Below are 16,340 nucleotides of genomic sequence, written 5' to 3'. Positions count from 1 at the left end.
TATATAATAGTACCCTTCTGGGGCTATCCATCTGATGGAGGCGTTACCCTCACGTGTCCATGTATTGTTCAAGGTAGGTTCAGTCCATAAGGGTGTCGGCATAGACTGGTTGTCTGTGTGCCACCAGGTGGTTGAGCTGCCGTTGTATAGGATAACTCCCGTGCAGGCCGAGTCACCGACCGGGACAGAGTATCGTTTACCGGGGGCTCGACTGGCACACAGGGTACCTATAATGTTCGTTCTCAGCGCCCACTCATATGGGCGGGGTTGGTGAGGAAAGGTGATATTGGTGAAATTCAGGGCATCCCACATGTGCTGAGTGATCTCCTTGGCTTCCCACGGCCACTGCTCCCCCATATCAGTGCCGCCGCAGACAAAACAGTTAGTAACTCCGAGGGAGAGGGCTATGTTCTCGGCCAGATTCAGGAACATGTTCCGGGCTTGAGGTGAAACAGGGAATTTGGTGGCCACATGCTCAGCACGGACAATCTCATCATACACCTCCTGGAATCCCACGATAGTGGTTTGGTAATGTGTGGGAGGCTTAGCATCGAGGCTCTGGCGTATGGTGATGTAGGTAAGCGGATCCTTTCCGGACCCATCGATGCCGAGGCCCCAGGTTTCTCTCCAGGGGGCCCCATGTTCTCTGAGGAAAGGTGATATTGGTGAAATTCAGGGCATCCCACATGTGCTGAGTGATCTCCTTGGCTTCCCACGGCCACTGCTCCCCCATATCAGTGCCGCCGCAGACAAAACAGTTAGTAACTCCGAGGGAGAGGGCTATGTTCTCGGCCAGATTCAGGAACATGTTCCGGGCTTCGGGTGAAACAGAGAATTTGGTGGCCACGTGCTCAGCGCGGGCAATCTCATCATACACCTCCTGGAATCCCACGATAGTGGTTTGGTAATGTGTGGGAGGCTTAGCATCGAAGCTCTGGCGTATGGTGATGTAGGTAAGCGGATCCGTTCCGGACCCATCGATGCCGAGGCCCCAGGTTTCTCTCCAGGGGGCCCCATGTTCTCTGATAGGCCAGTCCAGGAGGACAGTGTTGCCGGGACCTCTGCGAAACTCACCCAGACCAGTACATCCGGGATATCCTCCTCCGGTGTAGGCGCATACCCTTTCCCATCCTGAGGTCTGGGTGTCTGCTGCACAGGGTAGCCAAGACCAAGGAGAACCATATCTTCCAGCTAAAGTAAGGGGGCAAACATACTTGTGGTCATTTGCATAATCCTTGCGCCAAGCTTGGCTTCCACACTTGTGGGACAAGGGGTGTTTGTCCATAGCAACGCAGACGTCAAAGGTGAGGGTGGCAACGGTTTGAGCACCGCCTGCGAGAATGAGGGTAGAGTTGACATAATACAAGATGCCGTCTCCCTGGACTCCCATAGACATGATGTACTGGGGAAGACCCACACTAAGGGTGACATTGTAATATCTTGGCTTGACCGGGCTGTGACAAATAGTGAGGTTTTTCTGGAGGCACCGGTGAAGTTGCATAGGGCCATCCGGTGTAGTGATAACACAGGGAGCGATGGGGTTGCAGCCCTTCTCCGGGGGAAGGGACTGGTGGATGAGTGTGGTGGTAAGGTTGTATCCTTCAGCTGTTCGGTGACGCACCAGTCGCAGGCACTCGGAACAGTTCGAGCTAAGGGCAGTCATCTCCACCGGGACTGGGCAGGAGTTGAGGACGAAGAGCAGGGCGAGCATCATGGTTGGGAGAAGAGGTATCCGAGTTGTTGCAGCAGGAAGAGGACAAGGCTTAGGATGACAGCTCCGATAATCAGTGAGCCCAGAGCACAGAATGTCCAGGGGCTGAGCTCTTGGCTGGGCATGGAAGTAGTTCACCGCCTCGTCAGGGTTAGTCGCAGTGGATCGTCTGGGTGGCTATGGGCTGTCCACCTTCCAGGTGGGCTGTCGGTTCTTGCAGCTGGCTTCAGCCTGGTCAAGTGTATCCAAGCTGGACTTCCTGCAATTTTAACAGCGGTCGGGGTGGTTAGGAGTACAAGGAAGGGTCCCTTCCATTTGGGCTTCAGGTAATCGGACTCATCCCATTCTTTCACCCACACCTCCTCTCCCACCCGAAACTGGTGTGTAGGGCTAGTGAGGACTAAGGGACCTACACTCTCAGTGTACTGTTGGATGTCCTGCACTACCTCGCGTAAGGCCTTTATCTGCTTCACTAGGGAACTCTCACCCTGAATCTGTAAGGAATCGGGAAAGGAAGGCAGAGGTGGTGGCCTGGCGTACATCATTTCATAAGGGGTGAGACCGGTAGCTTTGGGCGTGCACCTAAGGTGCAGCAAGGCTAGTGGGAGCAGGTCGGGCCACTTGGCTTTGGCCTCCTGGCATAGTTTAGCTAGCTGGTTTTTCAGGGATCGGTTGGCTCTTTCCACTGCCCCACTGCTCTGGGGTCTCCAAGCACAATGCAACTTCCAACAGGCCCAATCTAGTACTGAGTTGCTGGGTCACTTCACTAGCAAAGGCAGGGCCGTTGTCGGAGTTGATCTGTTTGGGGAGGCCGTATCTTGGCAGGATGTGGTGAACAAGTAGGGAAGTGACTTTTTTAGCCATCTCCGTTCTGGTGGGTAGGGCTTCAATCCATCCGGTGTATGTGCACACTGCTACGAGGATAGCTTTATAGCCCCGGGCCGGGGGCATGTGCGTGAAGTCAATTTGGCAGACTTGGAATGGGCTGGTGCCTCGGAGGATGTTACCGGGAGCAGGAACTGGTCCTGTCCGTGGGTTGTTCCGGGCACAAGTTGTGCATCTACTAGAAGCGTTTTTGGTCCAGAGGGATAGTTTGTTGATGTAGTAGGTCTTCTCGAGCAGGCGTCCCAAGGCGTCTCTGCCCAGGTGGGTGCAGTTGTGGGCTTCCCTGACCACTGTCCAGGCCAGGGATTCGGGTATCCATATTCAGCCATCCTGTAGCAACCACCACCCATTGCGCGATTCCAGGCCCTCCTGCCGGGCCCATTCGGTTTCTTGTGGGGTATAGATGGGAGCCTCTGTGGGGAGATGAACGAAAAGCACGGAGTCAGAAGAATGAGAGAGTTGACTCGCCTTCTTGGCCGCATCATCTGCCCGCTGATTTCCCCGGGCAATGGGGTCTGTCCGGCCTGTATGAGCCCTGCAGTGCATCACAGCTACCTTCTTTGGCTTCCATACAGCCTCGAGTAGTTGGCAGATTTCAGTGGCATTTGCGAGTCCCTTTCCCTCGGCTGTCAAGAATCCTCTCTCTTTGTACAAGGCCCCGTGTATCTGGAGGGTGAGGAAGGTGTATTTAGAGTCGGTGTAAATGTTCACAATTTTTCCTTCTGCCCACAGGAGGGCCCTGGTGAGCGTGATCAGCTCGGCCTTCTGGGCTGATGTCCCGGGTGGCAGGGCCATTGCCTCAATTACATGATCCTCGGATACAACGGCATAGCCAGCTCTCCGAGTCCCTTCGATCACTTGGTTGCTTCCGTCTGTGAACAATGTGACCCCCCCCCGCCAGGGTTGGTCCTTAAGGTCGGGTCTGCTAGAATGTACGGTGCCCATTACTTCCTCAGTCATGGAGTGGTGGTTCAGGAGCAGGGAGAAGGGTAGCAGGGTTCAGATTGGTGGTGTCCTGGATTTGCACCTCCGGGTTTTCACATAGGAGGGCTTGGTACTTGACTAGTCGGGAGTTAGTCATCCATCGGGGCCCATGGCTCTCGAGCAGGCCACGGATGGAGTGGGGCGTTGTCACAAGGAACGTTTGACCAAAGGTGAGTTTGTTGGCTTCGTGTATTAACAGACAGGCAGCCGCAATGCTTCGGAGGCACCCCGGCCAACCTCTTGCCACGTTGTCCATGCCCTTGGAAAGGTACGCTACTGGTCGTTGCCAGGTGCCAACTGTTTGGGTGAGGACCCCAAGTGCCAGACCCTTCTTCTCATCCACAAACAAGTGAAACGGTTTAGTCACGTCTGGCAATCCGAGCGCTGGCGGGGCCACAAGGGCCTTCTTGAGGTCCTCCAGAGCCTTCAACTCGTGTTTCTCCCACTGGAGGGTTTGGGCCTTGAGTTCAGGTCCCTTCAACTTGGTATATAAGTCTTGGGTCAAAACTGCGAAATTAATGATCCAGATCCGGCAGTATCTGGCTGCCCCCAATAGCGCTCGCAGTTCCTTCTTATTTGTTGGAGTGGGTTGTTGCAAATAGCTTGGGTACGGGGTGTACCTAGCCTTCGGGTTCCTTCTCGGAGGCGAAATCCCAGATACTCGACTTCAATCTCGCATATCTGTGCCTTCTTTTGGCTGGCGCGGTACCCTTGGGCCTCCAGGGTTTTCAAGAGGTAAAGGGTGGCTTCTGCACAGTCCATGTACGTTTCCCGGGCCACTAACAGGTCTTCTACATACTGGACAACAGGCCCGTACTCGTCCTGGTATAGTTTCAGGTCTTGGGCAAGTTGCTCTCCGAAGAGAGTGGGTGAGTTCTTGAACCCCTGGGGGAGTCGGGTCCAAGTGAGTTGCTGCTTGATCCCAGTTTGCAGGTCTTCCCATGTGAAGGCAAACAACTGTTGACTATCAGCGGCAAGAGGGATGGAGAAGAAGGCATCCTTCAGATCAATGACACTGTACCACTTGGTTTGGGCTGGCACTTGGGCTAGAATTGAATACGGGTTAGGCACGAGGGCAACTATGTCGGCCACCTGGTTGTTGACCTTCCTCAGGTCTTGGACGGGTCTGTACTCTGATGTCCCTGGTTTCTTAACTGGCAACAGTGGGGTGTTCCAGGCAGATCTGGTTGGTCTCAGGACCCCTTGTTGAAAGAGTTTTTGTAGGTGCGTTTGCATACTGTGGTGGGCAGCATAGGGAATGTGGTACTGTCCTTGATTGACGATCTGGGCGTTTGGTTTTAGTTCGATCCAGATGGGGACGGCGTTGACCGCCAGTCCTCCAGGGTTTGATTCTGCCCACACTCCGGGCACTTCAGCCATGAGGGTTCTCCTCTGCTGTGCAAAGGCGGTATCCTGGGAATAGCGGCAGTCGGCGGTGCTTGCAATCAGGGGGGCGTGTAGTCTCCACTCCTCTCGGACAGGGCATATGAGCATTACTGGTCGGTCTTCAAACTTGGCTTCTACTTCTCCCGTGGGCTTGAATTTTAAGGTGGCTTGGAGCTTGCATAGTAGGTCCCGGCCAATCAGGGGGACTGGACATTCAGGGATATGTATGAACTGGTGAGACACCATCGTCCCTCCAATTTGGACGTGACGTTCCTTCAGGAGCGGGGCTGTGAGGGACTTTCCTGAAGCTCCCACAATCGGTATGGTTTCCTTCGTGGGAGGGGCTATGGCAGAGTGATGACAGATCGTTGGGCCCCTGTATCTAATAAGGCCCTCATTAGCTGTGTCCCCACACGGATTTCCACCAGAGGGTCAGTGGGGACTCTGCCCTCCCGGTCGCTTCATGCTGAGTAGCCTTGGTCTGCATCAAGGGCCATCTGCCACTCCTGTTGTTCACTGCGCCCCCGGCCCCGGCCTCGTGGTCCTGGCCTGGGGCCTTCCGGACGGTCTTTGTCCGCCATCTCTCGGCTCTGGTCCCGTGGACTCTCCGTGCAGTCCGCCTTCCAATGTCCTTCTTGTCGACAATTGGCGCACTGGTTCCATCCTAGAGGGGGCCTCGCACCCCTACCCCTTCTTTGTTCTCCTCTACCACGTTGGCTAGGTCCCAGGCGGTCCTCCAGCAAAGCAACCAGCACATCGGCATTTTCACGCATCCGTCTACTTGCCTCTCTTCGGGCCTCGGATTTCTCTTCCTGGTTGCGGTATCCGAACACACGATCAGCTATAGCCTTCAGTTGGCTTATGCTCATCCCCTCAAATCCTTCGGTCTTCTGGAGTTTTTTCCTAATGTCTGGCGCCGACTGGCTAACAAAACTCATAACTACTGTGGGGACATTTCTTGGGTCCTTGGGGTTTATAGGGCTGTGTCTCCTATATGCTTCCAGGAGGCGTTCTAGGAAATCCCCTGGGCTCTCATTTTTCTGTTGGACAACGTTGTAGATTTTTCCCATGTTCGTGATTTTCTGTTTCCCCTTTTTTAAGGCCGCTAGGTAGGCCTGCTGATATTGGCGGTTACGGTTCTGGCCGTCCTCGGTCCGGTAATCCCAGTCGGGACGCGCAGTGGGCACTTCCCTCCTTAAGCGGTCTTCTATCTGTGCCTCTTCTGGGTGTGCTCTTCTGACTGCTTCTTCCATATTTTGCTGTAGCAGGCGCCGTTCCTCAGTGGTCAGAATGTGGGCACTCAACTGTCTGAGGTTACCCCAGGTCGGGTTGTAACTGTATATTATGCCCTCCACTAGTTCTATGAGCTGCTCAGGTTTCTGTTCATATGAAGGTCCATGCGCCTTCCAATTATACAGGTCAGAGCTAGAAAAAGGGACATGAGTATAGACTGTTGACTGTATGGGCGGACCTTCTGGGGTCGGAGAGTAGGTCGTGGACTGTCGGATCGGGAACAGATTGGCGGCCTCTGCTTGTCGGTTGGAAGAAGTAGTACTTATCGGACTCGACTGGGGAAATCGAGTTATTGGTTTAGTGACTCTCTGACTCTTCCTGTGAGTCTCATGAGCTGCGGGTTCAGTCTCAGAAGGTCCTTCGGTGTCCGACCCTGGGGCTGAGACCTCGGCGGTACTATGGCCCTCGGCCAAGTCTGCAAGGTTGGGGTATATCGGACTGTAAGGGGGTGGTGCTGGGTCCTCCTCATAGGCCTCTGCCATACTTAGTATAGGGTCCTTCTCCTTTTCAGGGTTCTGACGGCTCTGGCCCTTATTTCAGATATCCTTCGGGGGTCTTGGGAGGGTACTACTGGGTGTGTTTTCAGTGTTGGGAGTGTCTACTACAGCCTTCGCGACAGCAAGCGTTGCCGGGGGTTTAAGGGGTTTGGGCTGGGCCTTCAACTTGGCCTTGTGACCCTTCCGCTGGGCTATTACCATGAGTGCAGCCTTCTCAACCTTATGCTGGGCCCATGGCGGCGGGTCCCGGACTACATTAGCCCACCCTTCCACATACGGAATATCCTCAGGACAGCCAGGATTTCCCTCGACTATGACAACATTCTTAACTGCAGCTACATTCTCATATTCGAATGAGCCTTCCGGGGGCCAGTCAACAAATCTCCCTAGGCCGGGCCACATAAATTGACATCGCTGTATCATCCCGGCCTTACTGCATTGTTCCTGATCGAACACTTCACTAAAGTGTTCAGTCATTAAGTCTAACGGGGTAGACCCACCCCCGCCCATCCTAACCTGAGTGCCAAAGGATAGGAGACAGACAGAGGGGGAAAGGGATGGTGGAGGAGTAAGGGGTCTTGTTCCACCGGACACAAAAGGGTCAACAGCCGGCCTGACCGGAGTGCGGTCACCCAATCCGGAACTGCAGGCCCACTCACTCAACTTTCACACGCCACAAGAAACCCTCCCGTTCGGTTTCTTCCCGGAGCCTAGTGGGTTTCGGGACCTAGTCCGTACTCGGCACTGGCTAAGGGGGAGATCAAGCCCCTGTTCGACCCTTTACTGGGTCGGTCTACTACCCAGAGTATACTCGCCTGTCCGCTGCCTTCGGACGTGGCCTGCCGGCGCGCTCTCCTCCAGAGGTCAGGAAAGGTGTCTTGCCGGAACCTCACAGCCCCACCACTAGCCAGCCGGTGTCGGTCAGCCCTCCGTCGGGGGTAGACACTGAACTCAGCGGTGGCCACTCACCACCCGTTCGGGGGGGGGGGGGCTGATCACCCGGCCCGACCGGAGTGAGGGAGGGGAACGAATATAATCCGTTTCCCTTATCTCCTGGCTGGCTCACCAGAAATGTAACAGAATTCTCAGCTAGTGAATGAGGAGACAAGAGGCAACAGGTTCCACAGGCAAGACAGCTTTTATTGCTAGCAATGTACAGCACTGAGTTCAGTCTCAGGATACTGTGTGTCAGAAATCAGCTGACACTCACATTTATACCTCCCCTATGGGCCTGCGCATTAGGCCCCTTATACATCACAGTTGTCATGCGCAGTAAACATTTGTAGTTTTTGTAGTTCTTACAGTACATACACACGTCATAATACTGAAATGATACTAGCAAAGAAAACGAAACTTATCGCCCTGTTTTAGCACACACACATAATAACACAATGCTTCTTTCACAGAGTTGATAAGGCTCAATGGAGCTTAAGGCTCAGAGATGCAGGGTGGGGGTGGCGACACTCCCAGACTATCTTTTGTTCATGTAGCGTCTACGTGCAGGCTGGTTTTGTGTGCAAGCCTTGGCTACTAAATGTTACAAGCGGTTATCTACTGCACCTGCATCCTGCCTCAAACAGTTATTCCAGCAACTTTGGTATCTTGCAAGCAGGAACTGACAGTTTGTAGTTAAGGCACAGTACAAGAGAATGTAAAAGTTCTGTAAAAGTTCAGGTCTGGAATGTGGTATAAAGAAGGCAAAGTCCTTGGGTAAATCCTGACAGTCCTGATCCAGTCTTGTTGCAGGCCGGATCCGGTGGCCACTCCTACAGAATGATCTGCCTAAACTGGTGAAACTTACTCCTGATTACCCCATCTTCAAACAGCGCCTCAAGACCTTTCTATTTGGCAATGCTTATGCGCCACTCCCGCCTGGCACCTCTACCTTCTGAACTACCTTTATCCCGGTGTCATATTAATCACCATTGCTCTTTTTCTTTTTCTGTACCTCGTTTTTACCCTTTCACCATTTTTGTTTTTTTTACTTCTAAGACATTGTTTGCACTCTGACTTGTGTGTTTTATGCAGATTGTTGTAAGCCATATTGGGCCTACCCCCTGGGTGGGAAACTGTGGGATATAAATGCTGTAAATAAATAAATAAATATGTTACAGTGGCTAATGGTGCTGTTTGGACCAGGGATGTAGCTACTCTATATACATATTGCCCACCCATATTAGCTCTGGGCCCACCCAAAAAGTCAGGTCTGGCTTCGCCACTGGTTTGGACTAAGATGGTATTGGCCCTTCCCACACCAAGTTGTTAGGCAGGTAAACAATCTGCTCCACAAAGGTGAGTGTGACATCTGCAGAGTGGTGTGATAAATGAGAAATGCTTCAAGTGATGTCTCTGAACTGTTCAGAAGAATTAATATTGGCAGGCTGTTGAGCTATTATAACTGTTAATGATGTGAGGTGTACCATGCAGCTGAGTGTTAGGGGAGGTGCTCAGGTGAACTGTGGATTTGGAAAGACTGATGCGCCATAGGCAGTATGTTTGTATACCTGCCTCAATCCACATGCTCTGTGTTAAAATAATACGTACAAGTGGTGATTTGGTATGCTTACAAAATGCATGTGCTGGTGTTGTTTTTGCTCTCACAAATGGTGCAGCAATATATGTATAGGTGGCCACAGTTTGGGACAGGGCAAGAAATGAATGTTGTAGGATAACTGACAGGTAAATGTCAGGTATAAGAAGGTGAACGTTTGTGGTCCAAAAATGGGTGTGTCAGGCCTCATTGTCCTAGTTGGTTGTTGAGACCTCTGTGTGACTCAATAGAGCTGTTTCCTAGGGCAGTGTTTCCTGTCTACTTCTGGAGTACCCATTGGCAGTCTGTTTTGTCACTTATCCACAATGAATAGACATAAACCTGATCTGCATACATTGCCTCCGTTATATGCCAATCTCTTTCATGCATTTTAATTATACCTGACTGGCAGGGGTACTCCTGGACCAGACTTTGTAAACACTGTCCAAGGACTGCTGAAGATCTGGTTGTGTGTGTAACAGTCTTTGCCTGGAACTCATCACAATGCTGTCTTGTGAGGTCTCCAGCTGCTACATATGAGTAACGGTCATCAGGTTGTGGGTTGTTCAACTTCTCCACTGGCACCACTGTCCTACATCCTCGATGTTGTTCTGTTACAATGGGTGTGCTATGAAAACTCTGAGGGACTGCATTGTCTATAAACCTGTCTTTTGGGCCTTACACAGTTTGGGAGTGTCCAGATCTATGGGACTACTGTTAATCCATCTATTAGTGTTCTCCATCTCAGGCCTTCTGGCTTCATAGGTGGATTCTGTCTATAGTCTGTTTTTTGTGCCCCAATGGGTGAGGACACTCATCTTGGCCTTCCAGCTTGAGATTATCCAAAGAACAAGAATGTTAACCTTGGACCAACACTGCTTCTTAACCTAAATGATTTTCCTAGAAAAGCACTCTCTATCCAGATGTATGTATGTATTTTGTTATTGTTGAAACCTCTTAGACCACTTAAATATAAGTGTTTGACCTACTTCAAACCAACTATACATTAAATACTAATTACAATAAACTCAACACACACAACAAAATAGATATGATCTCTGTCTCTGAAATCTACTGCTGCACTTTGGATCTTTTGGTGTGTTTTAGGCCTCAAACCTGAGGGAAACTTTTATTACACACTAACTTGTACATGGTTTGTCTCCATTAAGGCTCATTTGACTTTTTAGTTCTGAGACCTGAGTGAACCTTTTCTTATCCTCTGTCCTTGTAAATCATTTCTTTTCTGTGTGGATCATTTAGTGGCTTTTTAGATGTGAAAAACAATAAAAGCATTTATTACAATCTGTACATGTAAATGGTTTCTCTCCAGAGTGGATCATGTGATGTCCTTTTAGCTCTAAAAACTAAGTGAATGTTTTTTTATTACACTCTATACAAGTAATTAAGTTCTCTTAGGTGTGGGTCATCTGATGGCTTTTTAGTTCTGAAGGCTGAGTAAACCTTTTATTACACTCAGCACATATGAATGGTTTCTCTTCTGTATGGCTCATTCAGAAGACAGTGTTTGCATGGTTAGTTTGTGCATGACAAATGGTACCTATGACATGGTGAACTGTACCCTCCAGTTATATATATGTAGTTGTGTAAATAATTGGTCTGGAGGTTACATCACCTTCATGCTCTTTGCTCCCTTGCTCAGTGCCTGTGACTCCCTCTTGGCAAATGATCCCAAGGCCTAACTGCCTATAAGGTGCCCCACCTACCCTTTGAGCTGCTTCAAGGGATGGAGGGGGCTCTAGCAAACAGGGTGCAGCTGTTCCTCGAGAAGGGGTGGAATGGGCTTGTCTAAGGGTCCATGGCAGGGGAACAATGGGAAACATGGGCAATGGTGACCTGGGAGGGAAGTGGTAGGGGTGGAAGGGGCATCATCCAGTGGGGAGGGGGACTGTGGCTGCCTCCCTCCTCATCTCCCCTGCTGGTGGGAGCAGCAACAGCCACAGCAGTGGTGGCGGTGGTGGGAAGAGCAGCAGCAGAGGTGGTGGTGCTTGTGGCAGCTGCAGAGGTGGGGGTGGTATTGGAGGCAGCTGCACAGGAGGTGGTGGCGGTGGTGGCAGCTGCAGAGGTGGTGGTGGCAGTGGTGGCAGCTGCAGAGGAGGTGGCAACTGCAGAGGTGGTGGCAGCTAGGCCATCCTCCTCCTCCTCATAGTCTTGATGCCCTGAAAAACAAAAGCAATGCATGGCAACTGTTACACTATCATGTACAAAGAGAACAAACCTTGTTTGTTTGGCTGGGTTGCCAGTGTGTATGGACCCTGATGATAACTGGCTGCCCAGGCTTCAGGGGCTCATGGGTGGTTTATATCAGGCTTGTACTGTGAGTATTGTCATGGACAAGGGTCACCCAGCATGGAGAAGCATAGCCCATAGCAACTGCAGCCCAAATCACACACCTTCCATTCTCCCTCTCCCTCCCCCTCCCCATCTTTCTTGGCCTTGGCCTTGAGAACTGAAAGCCTTTGCTTCCCCTGACACCCCAAATGTGCCCCACCATCTTTGCTCAATTTCTTGACATATCCCCTCCAAATACACCATTTCCACTACAAGCTCCCCCTGGGTACACCATCTCTACTGCACCATTTTCCCAAATCACAACCTTCCTGTTTCCCTCTTCCCTCAGCTCTCTCATTCTGGCTGTGGACCTTCCCTCCACCTACTGGTGTTCTTCTGAAAAGGGTGATGCTTTCAGCCTGGGTTCTGGCCTGTGCTGTCTGCTGCTGAGCATACCCTTCTACCAACCAAGGCCTGCCCATCGTAGGGATTGAGTTTGTGCAAGAATAAGAGCAGTGCAGCAGAGGAAAGATTGTGATCAGCACCAGCAAACCTAGTGCACAGAATCCTGTAAGGACAGATGACATGTTGGAGGTACACATGGGGAGGAGAGGGAGGAGGAGGTGTGAAAAAGCATTATTTTTGACCAGAGAAGGCTATGAGAGAGGGGAGTGGGTGTATGTAGACAATGAGTGGTTTGAGCTACTTGTTGTGTGAGCTGGAAGTGCATGACAGTGGCGTAGCCACAGGTGGGCCTGGGTGGGCCTGTGGGGGTTGGGGTCGGGGACCCCCGCCAGCTAAACTGGAGGCACCAGAGCCAATTTGGGGGGCCCAGGCCCCCGTGGCCCCCCATAGCTACGCCACTGGATGGAGGTGGGGTGGGATGCAGGGATCCCATTTGCAACACGTTCCATGGTGGTCTGCCAATTACATATGTTTAAATCTGTTTATTAAAGGAGCATGTCTTATACACATACACATGAACAGGTAACCTGTAAACTTACAACATCAGCTGTGCGTTGCTTACATTATACATTTTTCATTTTCCCCCAACCTCCCTCCCCGTCCCTTACCCAACTCCCGCCCTATTCTGAACGGTGAACATTAATGAATATCCTTATAGCACTCCACAGTCAGTTCAAGTGGCACAGCCAAAGTCATATCAGAGGCAGCACAAGTCCAATCCGTATGTCCTACCACAAAGGGCCTTGGTTCTAAAAGCCCTTCGCCAGATGCCACCACCTCCAATAATTGGTCTCTGTTAGTGCATGGATTGTGTTTCGATCTTTGGTTCGAAAAGGAATCCACCCTCAAGTACAACACAACATAATGAAGTTTAACAGGCATTGCTTCTCTTACCCTCCCCCCTCCTCCCCTTCAGCTACCCCTCATCCCTTCCCCCCTTCCCCCCCCCCACACAGGAGTAAGTATCATCCTATACAAACAGTGACAGAGGCCAGCCAGCCATTCCTAATTTAGTATTCTGCTTCGAGCTGTGGGTTGCAAAGTGTCCCAAAAGTTCGCCCATGTCTTCTGAAGGTCTTCTCCCTCCCTGGAGGACATGTCGGAAATCCCACGTCTCTCTAAATTCAATAGCTCGATCATTTGAGATCTCCATGCTCCCACAGATGGACCTTTTTCTTCTCTCCAATGCAACAATATGGTTCTCTTTCCCATCAGTATAGTTCTTCGCATAAAGGCACCAAAGCCTGGAGGGGCAGGACGAACCCACCTATAGTCCCCAAACAACATCAGTGGCTGGCTCTTGATCGTGCGGCCCCAGTACCTCTGTGCCTCACCAAGGACCCGGGTCCAAAACAATCCCACTTGGTGGCAAGACCAGAACATGTGTCCTAATGTAGCTGGAGTGTGGTCACACCATGGGCATGCAGCTGAGTCCCCAAAGCCAGCCTTGAAGGCTCGTGCTGGTGAAACATACAGTCTAAGAGTAAATTTGTAATCCATCTCCCAATAGCAGCTGAAGATAGAACGTGTCCGTATGGTGGTCAAGAAACTGCACAGGAGCTCTGCAGTCACTGCTAGCTTCAAATCTTTAGCCCAACTCTGCGCTCTTGTGTGAAAGTCTATGTCCTCAGTCGAATCCTGCAAAAATCTGTGGTGAAATTTGAGCGGTACTGAGTTCTAGGCTCCCAAAGTCAATGCCGTATTCAGGGTATCCTGAACATCCTCGCTCAAATTGATCCAGCCCAAGGCTGCGACATAATGACTCATCTGAAGATATGCAAATCGATCGCTCTCTGTGAGTCCGAACTCCTGTTGTAGATCTGCAAAAGGTCTCGCTCTCCCCTCATCAGACACCAGCTGATAAACATACTGGATCCCTAGCATCCTCCAGCGACAAAACGCCACCAAGGAGGAGCCTTCTGGGAAATCTGGATTATGATGCAGCGGCAAGAAAGGGGTGGCCCGCCAGTCAAATCTGTGTCGCTTGCAGAGCCATTTCCAGGCCACTGATGTAACTAATGGGTTCTGATCCTCCCCTGTGCTTAACCCCCCTCCCTGGGCGTGTAACCTCCATCCCAAATGCACAGTAGGAACCAGGGCCTTCTCTAAAGCTATCACTGAAAAGTCGCCTGTTCCCACTAGCCAGTCCCTGATGTGTCTCATTGCACTTGCTATGGTAAGATATCGTATGTTAAGCAACCCCATCCCCCCCTGCGGCCTCGGCTTCTGAAGGATATGAATTGGGAGCCTGGGTCTCTTCCCGTTCCACAGAAAGGCCTGTGTGACACGATGTAATGTCCGCTCCTCCCCCCTCTTCAAGTATAAGGGCAACATCTGGAACAAGTATAACCATTTAGGGGCTATCATCATGTTGAACAGGCCTATTCGGCCCGAGAGTGATAAGGGGCAGGCTCCCCACAGCCTCAGCAGGTGTCTAGTTTTGGTCAATAAGGGTCTTACATTTGCCTCATACAGTGTCTCCAGGGCCCTAGGGATGATCACCCCCAGATACCGCAGTTGACCTGCCGCCCATTGTAATGGGAAACTGCCTCTCCAGTCTGATTGCAATGTATCATCCTACTACTACTACTACTACTACTATTTAGCATTTCTATAGCGCTACAAAACATACGCAGCGCTGCACAAACATAGAAGAAAGACAGTCCCTGCTCAAAGAGCTTACAATCTAATAGACAAAAAATAAATAAAGTAAGCAAATCAAATCAATTAATGTGAACGGGAAGGAAGAGAGGAGGGTAGGTGGAGGCGAGTGGTTACAAGTGGTTATGAGTCAAAAGCAATGTTAAAGAGGTGGGCTTTCAGTCTAGATTTAAAGGTGGCCAAGGATGGGGCAAGACGTAGGGGCTCAGGAAGTTTATTCCAGGCGTAGGGTGTAGCGAGACAAAAGGCGCGAAGTCTGGAGTTGGCAGTAGTGGAGAAGGGAACAGATAAGAAGGATTTATCCATGGAGCGGAGTGCACGGGAAGGGGTGTAGGGATGGACGAGTGTGGAGAGATACTGGGGAGCAGCAGAGTGAGTACATTTATAGGTTAGTAGAAGAAGTTTGAACAGGATGCGAAAACGGATAGGGAGCCAGTGAAGGGTCTTGAGGAGAGGGGTAGTATGAGTAAAGCGACCCTGGCGGAAGATGAGACGGGCAGCAGAGTTTTGAACCAAAGCCATGGCCATGGATTTATTAAGGGTATAGCCCGAAAGGTCTCCATATTCAGTAATAGTGTGCAGGAGATACTCCAAAGAGGTCTGTGGGTCGCTCAGAAGCACCATTATGTCATCTGCGTAGGCAAGTACCTTTAGCTCTCTTCTGCCAACCTGGATCCCCGCTACTCTGCGCTGAGCAGCGGAGACAAAGGGCAGCCTTGACGAGTGCCTCTACCGATGTCAAATCCTGGAGTTCTAACCCCATTGACTCGAAGCATGGCCTGCGGGCGCGAATAAAGTGTTTCTATCGCATTAAGATACCACCCGTGTAACCCTGTGCCTCTTAGTGTTTCAAACAAGAACGGCCACTCCACTTGGTCAAATGCGCGTTCCGCATCTAGGCTTACCACCAATTTCTGTGTGCCTGGAGGGGAGTTAGCCAACAATGCAAGGATCAATTTACGTGTGTTTAAGACCGATTGACGTCCCCGGACGAAGCCCACCTGATCCTCATGAACAAGACGGGGCATCAGAGGCGCCAATCTTTCTGCCAAAATGCGTGATAAGAGTTTAATCTCCACATTGATCAAGGAGATGGGTCTGTATGAATTTGGATTCATTAGATCTCTGTCTTTTTTGGGGATCAAACTGATGAGCGCCGTATTGGCATGTGGAGGAAAATGTCCCATTTCTACCACCGTGTTAAGATATTCGGTCAGAGGCCCTACGATCTGTGCATTCAGCAGCTTATAAAACTCTCCCGAGAGGCCATCTGGTCCCGGCGCTGAATATAACTTCAGTGAGCCTATCGCTTTTTGTAGTTCTTTGGCTGACACCGGGGCATTGAGGAGATTTATTTGATCTATGGGAATTTTCTCTAGTCCTGCATCTTTCAAATACCCCTGTATGGTCTCCCGAGTTCCTATGCGCTCTTGTTCCCCTTTATACAGATTTGCGAAATGTTGATAAAAAGTTTGTGCGATCTCCTGAAGATCATGTGTTATTCCCCCAGCCGTAGTGCGAAGCGCTGTTATGAAGTGTGGTTTGCGCGCGCCCCTCACAAATCTAGCCACCATCCCTCCTGCCTTATCTCCAAATTTGTGTAGCTTGTACAGGAGGGACCTCATTACCCGTTCATGTA

This window comes from Microcaecilia unicolor, chromosome 8, assembly GCF_901765095.1.
Source record: "Microcaecilia unicolor chromosome 8, aMicUni1.1, whole genome shotgun sequence".
NCBI classification, from domain to species: domain Eukaryota; kingdom Metazoa; phylum Chordata; class Amphibia; order Gymnophiona; family Siphonopidae; genus Microcaecilia; species Microcaecilia unicolor.
The sequence above is the reverse complement of the archived record's forward strand: the minus strand, read 5'-3'. Positions refer to the sequence as shown.